General features: G+C 46.2%; 1 long non-coding RNA gene across 1 annotated transcript; it reads right to left on the bottom strand.

Moving 5' to 3' along the window:
- Positions 1-8,330: 8,330 nt before the first annotated feature.
- LOC134208108 (uncharacterized) lies at positions 8,331-9,239 on the bottom strand. Its single transcript, XR_009978499.1, has 3 exons — positions 8,884-9,239; positions 8,588-8,764; positions 8,331-8,497 (listed from the first exon to the last, which is right to left on the bottom strand). It is a non-coding gene; the product is annotated as an uncharacterized LOC134208108 (long non-coding RNA).
- Positions 9,240-9,630: the final 391 nt, after the last annotated feature.

Here is a 9,630-nt window from a genome sequence, read left to right as displayed (position 1 = left end):
GAAAATGAACGAGCTTAAGGATATTCACCATCAAGAAACCTTGAAGGACAATGGCTGGTTATGTACACATATTCAAATGGCGATATCAGTTTGACGCCTTCCCAGGATCGAGAAAATGGTTGAAAAAGAGCTATCTAGTTCCAGGAACCATTACTGAAAAACGTCCAAAGCTAATTGAATTCAAATAATCCAATAATTACAACAAAAAATAAAGCAAAAAATAATTGATGACTAATAACTAAGCTTCAACTCATTTCAATGATATTTTACTCAAAAGGATAAAAACGTCAAAGCTATTCATTTATTTAAAATAATAATCTAATTTCATAATATATTTACAAATGATTTTACTTAAAAAGATAAAAAACGTCTAAAGCTTTAAGCGAATCCAATAAAATTATTCCGAAAAATCTACACAACGTTACAATTTGAATTAAGCTTTACATACTAAACTATTGTGCAACTGAAATTTTCGCTTCTCAGTACATACCTCTCTCCGATGATTTGAGGTATAAAGGAACCGAATTTTGCAAAACCCAACTGACAAAAGTTTTGAAATTTTCCAACGATCATTTTGATGTAATAAAAGGTATACGTGACCGCATCAAATTTTAAAGGAAATTTTTTTCCTTCAACAAAGTTTTCCAAATTCCATACAAAAATTACCATTTCGAGAGAGCAGCCAACAGGCAGGAAAGAAGCGATAAGAGCAACAGAAAGTCCATCAACTTTGTATCTAGCTTGACACTAGAAAAAAGCGTTTCCTTATTTGTAAACACGAAGATACCATGAAATCAAATATAGGAATGTGATGAGATAAATAATTGATAATAAATAAGACAAATAAAACAAATACGACAAATAAGATAAGATCCTCCAGGAATTCTCTCTGGAAGTTCCTCCATGAATTCCTCCGGAAATTCCTCCATGAATTCCTTCGGAAGTTCCACCACGATTTTTTTTTTTTTTAATTTTTAGTTTTATTTATTTAATACAACATAATTACATAAATAACCGCCTAATGGTTTTCAGAGTATATGCTCTTATGTACACCTAACTACTATGCACTACTAATTCAAAACGCATCCAATTTTTCTCTTAAAGCAAATAAGATCTCGTTCGCTCCTGCAATTCCTCCGGAAGTTCCACCAGGAATTCCTCCGGAAGTTCCACCAGGAATTCCTCCGGAAGTTCCACCAGGAATTCCTCCGGAAGTTCCACCAGGAATTCCTTCGGAAGTTCCACCACGATTTTTTTTTTTTTTAATTTTTAGTTTTATTTATTTAATACAACATAATTACATAAATAACCGCCTAATGGTTTTCAGAGTATATGCTCTTATGTACACCTAACTACTATGCACTACTAATTCAAAACGCATCCAATTTTTCTCTTAAAGCAAATAAGAACTCGTTCGCTCCTGCAATTCCTCCGGAAGTTCGACCAGGACTTCCTCCGGAAGTTCCTTCAGGAATTCCTCCGGAAGTTCGACCAGAAATTCTTCCGGAAGTTCCTCCAGGAATTCCTTCGGAAGTTCCTTCAGGAATTCCTCCGAAATTTCCTTCAGGAATTCCTCCGAAATTTCCTTCAGGAATTCCTCCGGAAGTTCCTTCAGGAATTCCTCCGGAAGTTCCTTCAGGAATTCCTCCGGAAGTTCCTTCAGGAATTCCTCCGGAAGTTCCTTCAGGAATTCCTCCGGAAGTTCCTTCAGGAATTCCTCCGGAAGTTCCTTCAGGAATTCCTCCGGAAGTTCCTTCAGGAATTCCTCCGGAAGTTCCTTCAGGAATTCCTCCGGAAGTTCCTTCAGGAATTCCTCCGGAAGTTCCTTCAGGAATTCCTCCGGAAGTTCCTTCAGGAATTCCTCCGGAAGTTCCTTCCAGGAATTCCTCCGAAGTTCCTTCCAGGAATTCCTCCGGAAGTTCCACCAGGAATTCCTCCGGAAGTTCCTTCAGGAATTCCTCCGAAGTTCCTCCAGGAATTCCTCCGGAAGTTCCTCCAGGAATTCCTCCGGAAGTTCCTCCAGGAATTCCTCCGGAAGTTCCTCCAGGAATTCCTCCGGAAGTTCCTCCAGGAATTCCTCCGGAAGTTCCTCCAGGAATTCCTCCGGAAGTTCCTCCAGAATTCCTCCGGAAGTTCCTCCAGGAATTCCTCCGGAAGTTCCTCCAGGAATTCCTCCGGAAGTTCCTCCAGGAATTCCTCCGGAAGTTCCTCCAGGAATTCCTCCGGAAGTTCCTCCAGGAATTCCTCCGGAAGTTCCTCCAGGAATTCCTCCGGAAGTTCCTCCAGGAATTCCTCCGGAAGTTCCTCCAGGAATTCCTCCGAAGTTCCTCCAGGAATTCCTCCGAAGTTCCTCCAGGAATTCCTCCGGAAGTTCCTCCAGGAATTCCTCCGGAAGTTCCTCCAGGAATTCCTCCGGAAGTTCCTCCAGGAATTCCTCCGGAAGTTCCTCCAGGAATTCCTCCGGAAGTTCCTCCAGGAATTCCTCCGGAAGTTCCTCCAGGAATTCCTCCGGAAGTTCCTCCAGGAATTCCTCCGGAAGTTCCTCCAGGAATTCCTCCGGAAGTTCCTCCAGGAATTCCTCCGAAGTTCCTCCAGGAATTCCTCCGGAAGTTCCTCCAGGAATTCCTCCGGAAGTTCCTCCAGGAATTCCTCCGGAAGTTCCTCCAGGAATTCCTCCGGAAGTTCCTCCAGGAATTCCTCCGGAAGTTCCTCCAGGAATTCCTCCGGAAGTTCCTCCAGGAATTCCTCCGGAAGTTCCTCCAGGAATTCCTCCTGAAGTTCCTCCAGGAATTCCTCCGAAAGTTCCTCCAGGAATTCCTCCGAAGTTCCTCCAGGAATTCCTCCGAAGTTCCTCCAGGAATTCCTCCGGAAGTTCCTCCAGGAATTCCTCCGGAAGTTCCTCCAGGAATTCCTCCGAAGTTCCTCCAGGAATTCCTCCGAAGTTCCTCCAGGAATTCCTCCGGAAGTTCCTCCAGGAATTCCTCCGGAAGTTCCTCCAGGAATTCCTCCGGAAGTTCCTCCAGGAATTCCTCCGGAAGTTCCTCCAGGAATTCCTCCGGAAGTTCCTCCAGGAATTCCTCCGGAAGTTCCTCCAGGAATTCCTGCGGAAATTCCTCCAGGAATTCCTCCGGAAGTTCCTCCAGGAATTCCTCCGGAAGTTCCTCCAGGAATTCCTCCGGAAGTTCCTCCAGGAATTCCTCCGGAAGTTCCTCCAGGAATTCCTCCGGAAGTTCCTCCAGGAATTCCTCCGGAAGTTCCTCCAGGAATTCCTCCGGAAGTTCCTCCAGGAATTCCTCCTGAAGTTCCTCCAGGAATTCCTCCGGAAGTTCCTCCAGGAATTCCTCCGGAAGTTCCTCCAGGAATTCCTCCGGAAGTTCCTCCAGGAATTCCTCCGGAAGTTCCTCCGGAAGTTCCTCCACGAATCCCTCCGGAAGTTCCTCCAGGAATTCCTCCGGAAGTTCGTCCAGGAGTTCCTCCGGAAGTTCGTCCAGGAGTTCCTCCGGAAGTTCCGCCAGGAATTCCTCCGGAAGTTCCACCAGGAATTCCCCCGGAAGTTCCGCCAGGTATTCCTCCGGAAGTTCTCCTAGGAATTCCGCCAGAAGTTCCACCAGGGATTCCTCCGGAAGTTCCATTAGGAATTCCTCCGGAAGTTCCATTAGGAATTCCTCCGGAAGTTCCATTAGGAATTCCTCCGGAAGTTCCATTAGGAATTCCTCCGGAAGTTCCACCAGGAATTCCTCCGGAAGTTCCACCAGGAATTCCTCCGGAAGTTCCACCAGGAATTCCTCCGGAAGTTCCACCAGGAATTCCTCCAGAAGTTCCACCAGGAATTCCTCTGGAAGTTCCACTAGGAATTCCTCCGAAAGTTCTACAAGGAGTTCCTCCTGGAGAAGTTCCACGAGGAATTCCTCCGGAAGTTCCACCAGGAATTCCTCCGGAAGTTCCACCAGGAATTCCTCCGGAAGTTCCACCAGGAATTCCTCCGGAAGTTCCACCAGGAATTCCTCCGGAAGTTCCACCGGGAATTCCTCCGGAAGTTCCACCGTGAATTCCTCCGGAAGTTCCACCGAGAATTTCTCCAGAAGTTCCACCGGGAATTCCTACGGAAGTTCCACCAGGAATTCTTCTCGAAGTTCCACCAGGAATTCTTCCCGAAGTTCCACCGAGAATTTCTCCACCGGGAATTCCTACGGAAGTTCCACCAGGAATTCCTCTGGATGTTCCAACGGGAATTCCTCCGGAAGTTCCACCAGGAATTCCTCCGGAAGTTCCACCGGGAATTCCTCCGGAAGTTCCACCAGGAATTCCTCCGGAAGTTCCACCAGGAATTCCTCCGGAAGTTCCACCAGGAATTCCTCCGGAAGTTCCACCAGGAATTCCTCCAAAAGTTCCACCGGAAATTCCTCCGGAAGTTCCACCGGGAATTCCTTTGGAAGTTCCTCTAGGAATTCCTCCAAAAGTTCCAACGGGAATTCCTCCGGAAGTTCCACCAGGAATTCCTCCGGAAGTTCCACCAGGAATTCCTCCGGAAGTTCCACCAGGAAGTTCCACCAGGAATTCCTCCGGAAGTTCCACCAGGAATTCCTCCGGAAGTTCCACCAGGAATTCCTCCGGAAGTTCCACCAGGAATTCCTCCGGAAGTTCCACCAGGAATTCCTCCGGAAGTTCCACCAGGAATTCCTCCGGAAGTTCCTCCAGGAATTCCTCCGGAAGTTCCTCCAGGAATTCCTCCGGATGTTCCTCCAGGAATTCCTCCGGATGTTCCTCCAGGAATTCCTCCGGATGTTCCTCCAGGAATTCCTCCGGAAGTTCCTCCAGTAATACCTCCGGAAGTTCCTCCAGGAATTCCTCCGGAAGTTCCTCCAGGAATTCCTCCGGAAGTTCCTCCAGGAATTCCTCCGGAAGTTCCTACAGGAATTCCTCCAGAAGTTCCTCCAGGAATTCCTCCGGAAGGTCCTCCAGGAATTCCTCCGGAAGTTCCTCCAGGAATTCCTCCGGAAGTTCCTCCAGGAATTCCTCAGATGTTCTTCCAGAAATTCCTCCGTAAGTTCTTCCAGGAATTCCTCCGGAAGTTCCTCCAGGGATTCCTCCGGAAGTTCCTCCAGGAATTCCTCCGAAGTTCCTCCAGGAATTCCTCCGGAAGTTCCTCCAGGAATTCCTCCGGAAGTTCCTCCAGGAATTCCTCCGGAAGTTCCTCCAGGAATTCCTCCGAAGTTCCTCCAGGAATTCCTCCGGAAGTTCCTCCAGGAATTCCTCCGGAAGTTCCTCCAGGAATTCCTCCGGAAGGTCCTCCAGGAATTCCTCCGGAAGTTCCTCCAGGAATTCCCCCGGAAGTTCCTCCCGGAATTCCCCCGGAAGGTCCTCCAGGAATTCCTCCGGAAGTTCCTCCAGGAATTCCTCCGGAAGTTCCTCCAGGAATTCCTCCGGAAGTTCCTCCAGGAATTCCTCCGGATGCTCCTGCAGGAATTCCTCCGGAAGTTCCTCCAGAAATTCCTCCGGAAGTTCCTTCAGGAAGTCCTTCAGAAGTTCATCCAGGAAGTCCTCCGGAAGTTCCTCCAGGAATTCCTGCGGAAGTTCCTCCAGGAATTCCTCAGGAAGTTCTTCCAGGAATTCCTCCGGGAATTATTCAGGCAGTTTCTCCAGGAATTCTTCTGGAAATTCCTCCAGGAATTCATCCGGAAGTTCCGTCAGGAATCCATCCGGAAGTTCCTCCAAAAATTCATCCGGAAGTTTCTCCAGGAATTCATCCGGAATTTCCTCCAGGAAAGCATCCGAAAGTTTCTCCAGGAATTAATCCAGAAGTTCTTCCAAGAATTCCTGCGGAAGTTCCTCCAGGAGTACCTTCGGAAGTTCCTCCAGGATTTCTCGGAAGTTCCTCCGGAAGTTCCTCCAGGAATTCCTAGGGAAGTTCCTCTAGGAATTCCTCGAAGTTGCTCCAGGAATTCCTCGAAGTTGCTCCAGGAATTCCTCCGAAAGTTCCTCCAGGAATTCCTCCGAAGTTCCTAAAGGAATTCCTCCGGAAGTTCCTCCAGGAATTCCTCCGGAAGTTCCTCCAGAAGTTCCTCCAGGAATTCCTCCGGAAGTTCATCCAGAAGTTCCTCCAGGAGTTTCTTCAGGAATTCCTCTGGAAGTTCATCCAGTAATGCCTCCGGAAGTTCCTCCAGGCATTCCTCCGGAAGTTCCTCCAGGAATTCCTCCGGCAGTTCCTCTAGGACTCCCTCCGAACGTCCCTCCCGGCATTCCTCCGGCAGTTCCTCCAGGATTTCCTCCGAAGTTCCTCCAGGAATTCCTTCGGAAGTTCCGCTAGGAATTCCTGCGGAAGTTCAACCAAGAATTCCTCCGAAGTTCCTACAGGAATTCCTCCGGAAGTTTCTCCGGAAGTTCCTTCAGGAAGTTCCTCCAGGAATTCCTCCGGAAGTTCCTCCAGAAATTCCTCCGAAAGTTCCTCCAGGAATTCCACGGGAAGTTCCTCCAGAGATTCCTCGGGAATTTCCTCCAGGCATTCATCCGGAAGTTCCTCCAGGAATTCCTCGGGAAATTCCTCCAGGAATTCCTCGGGAAGTTCCTCCAGGAATCCCTCGGGAAGTTCCTCCAGGAATTCTTCGGGAAGTTCGTTCGGAAGTTCCTCCAGGAATTCCTCCGGAAGTTCCTCCAGGAATTCCTCCGGAAGTTCCTCCAGGAGTTCCTCCGGAAGTTCCTCCAGGAATTCCTCCGGATGTTCCTCCAGGAATTCCTCCGGAAGTTCCTCCAGGAATTCCTCCGGAAATTCCTCCAGGAATTCCTTCGGAAGTTTCTCTGGGATTTACATATTTTATTTGTCTTATTTCTGAACTAACATTTGAAAAGGGCGTAACAGCCAAAATTTATTCTTTCTGATTCTTTGTCTACACAATAGCTATATATGTGGATGAAGAATCAGAAGGAATGAATTTTGACTAAAAAAATATTTTAAGCTTTTTTTAGTGGAATGTATTCAACCGTCTAAGACGGGTTTAGTACTCTCCATTTAATTCCACTACGTTTTGTTATCTTTGCAGATACGTAATTCGTCCGCAACTGTGTGCTCGTCGAGTCGAGAATGAGACACTAAAGACGACCACAAAGTTGCGGTCGAAATACGTATCCGCAAAGATACGTGATCGTCTTCAGATACGTGGTCGTCTGGAATACTTTTTGGCTGTTACGGCCTTCTCAAATGTTGGTCTAGATTTGTCTTATTTGTCTTATTTGTCTTAATTGTCTTATTTACACCAGCACCACGGGTATTACTCAAATCCTTTTCAAAGCTTATGTGGAATCATTGTACAGAAATTTTCTCAGGATATTTTCCAATTTGGTTCTAGAAACGGCTCATGTTTTCATTCTCCAAAACCAGCTGGAGTTTGTTTATGTTGGTCTCTCTCTCTCTCTCTCTCTCTCTCTCTCTCTCTCTCTCGCTCTCTCTCTCTTTTCTGGCTTTTTTGGCCGGATAGCAAATTATTACGAAGCCATACATACACATTTACATCACACTTTTGCAGGGATCTGAAAAAAGGAAGATAGCAGCCTTGTCCGTCGAATGGAGTGAAAGCTTCCAACTTGACCGATTTAGCCGAATATGACCATTTAGCTGAATAGGACATTTGGCCGAAAAGGATATTTGGCCGAGTAGGACATTTAGGTAATTTGGCCGAATAAGTCATTTGGTCGATTAGACCATTTGCCCGAAAAGGTCATTTGACCGAATAGGTTGTTCGGCCAAATTTGTCATTTGACGTGACACATCTCACTTCTCACTGTGGAAAGTGATAGTTAAGAAGTTAGAAGTGATGAGTGAGAAGAGAGTTGTCTCTCGCAGTGAGAAGTGATGAGTACGAAATAAGGGATGGGAAGTAAGAACATAGCCGTTCAACTTCTCACTGTGAAAGGTGAGTAGTGCGAAATGAGTATTATGACGTCCAACTCCTCTGAGTAGTGAGACGTCTCACTTCTCACTCCTTATTTCTCACTTCTCACTGAAAAAAGTGAGGAGGACCAAGTGAGTAGTGAGGCCAAGTTCGCAGTGAGAAGTAAGTAGTGGGACCTCTCACTTGTCACTTCCCACTACTTCTCGCTTCTCACTGTGAAAACTGAGTATTGCGAAGTGGGTAGTGAGATGTCTCCTTCTCCCATTACATAAAAAAATCATAAAGTGTGTTAATTTTTTTATTACTTTATCAAAGTGATTTTTCTTATGACTAGAGTTTATCACTGAGTGTGGTTTCTGTTACGAACTCCAACCGGTCTCAATATTAGTGACATTGTTACGTACTAAACCGACGATTCCTTAAGAACTGATTCCTTTAAATACATCAAACGAATTTCATGCTTGTGTAGATTTCAAACAAGAACCTTTTAAGCGGTGACGTTTTTCAGCTTTCCAGCAGAAATTTGCCATTTCGCCGACCATCGTCCTTTATACCGAGCATCAACAGGCTTTTAAAATAGGAGCTGCTCAATGAATCCACGGAAGTTTGATCTTGGAAAAAAAAATTACACGCGTTCAACGAGAGTATTCGATATCTAGATTTGGAGAAGTTCATTTTGGACATTACACTGATTCCATTACCTCAAAATAAAATATTGAGCGGTGGTTGACATTTTCAATTGGTACTTGTAACGGACGTTCATTCCAGGAAGCACCCGAAATTTACTGCTTTAACTAAACTTTACGTACAGCAACGGTTTTCTTTTTGTTGGTTTGGCACAAAAATAATCTTTTTCAATGATTTTGAATATTTTCACTCTGAAAAGAGAGAAAATCCGTCATGAGGTCACTGTGCACACCATCATCCTGTACTGCACATTTCGCCGAAGCAATGCAATGGCGCGCGTACGCAAAGAATTCAATTCAAATCATATTACCACGACGGCGATGGTGAAGAGTCTGCACCTTATACCGTCTTTGGCGAAAGAGTGCGCAGTTGCAGCATCCATCACATCGATCACAGGCAATCAGTTTTTCGAATGGGCTCTTGATTTTGGATTGGAATTCGATTGAATTCAAATTAGATGAACTTTTTTGTTCGCGGTGGAGAATGGGAGCTTTTGTGCGATTCGCTCAGAGAGGGCACTCCCGGTGCGGTATCCGGCCAGAATTGGCCATGATTGATGGTTGATTCATGACGGTGTGTAGTCCTGGTCTCCGGAGTCCATAAACGGGTGGATAGTCACTCAATTAGGTCAATCCCGAAGCTCGAGAGACGGAAATTAAGTTGATTTGGAATATTTTAAGTATCGCAATCAGAGGAGTTACGCTCATGATTGTGTAAAATGGCGGCACCTGTTGCCGTGAGGTGTCAGCGCCAACTGCGATCGTGAGAGCTCTAATCGGGTGGTATAAATTTCAGTCCCATGGCACAATCGATCCTAGTGATCGCAGGTGGAATGTGTGCCCAACCTGTCGCGGAGTTCGCTGCTGTTTACGAAACGAGCACGTATGTGGTTTGCTTGGGCAAGCGACTGGCAGTCTGGTTGGTCCTCGGTCCAGTACCGCGTGCATGAGAATGTAGTAACATAATTCTTGTCGTAAACTAGCCCGAGATAAGATTGAATGAAAAATGGTTCGGAATTGGAAATTAAGCCTAACACAATCGCGGCGCTCCGCGACAC

Source organism: Armigeres subalbatus, chromosome 1 (assembly GCF_024139115.2).
Source record: "Armigeres subalbatus isolate Guangzhou_Male chromosome 1, GZ_Asu_2, whole genome shotgun sequence".
In the NCBI taxonomy this organism is placed as follows: Eukaryota; Metazoa; Arthropoda; class Insecta; order Diptera; family Culicidae; genus Armigeres; species Armigeres subalbatus.
This window is presented reverse-complemented; position numbering and strand designations above follow the sequence as displayed.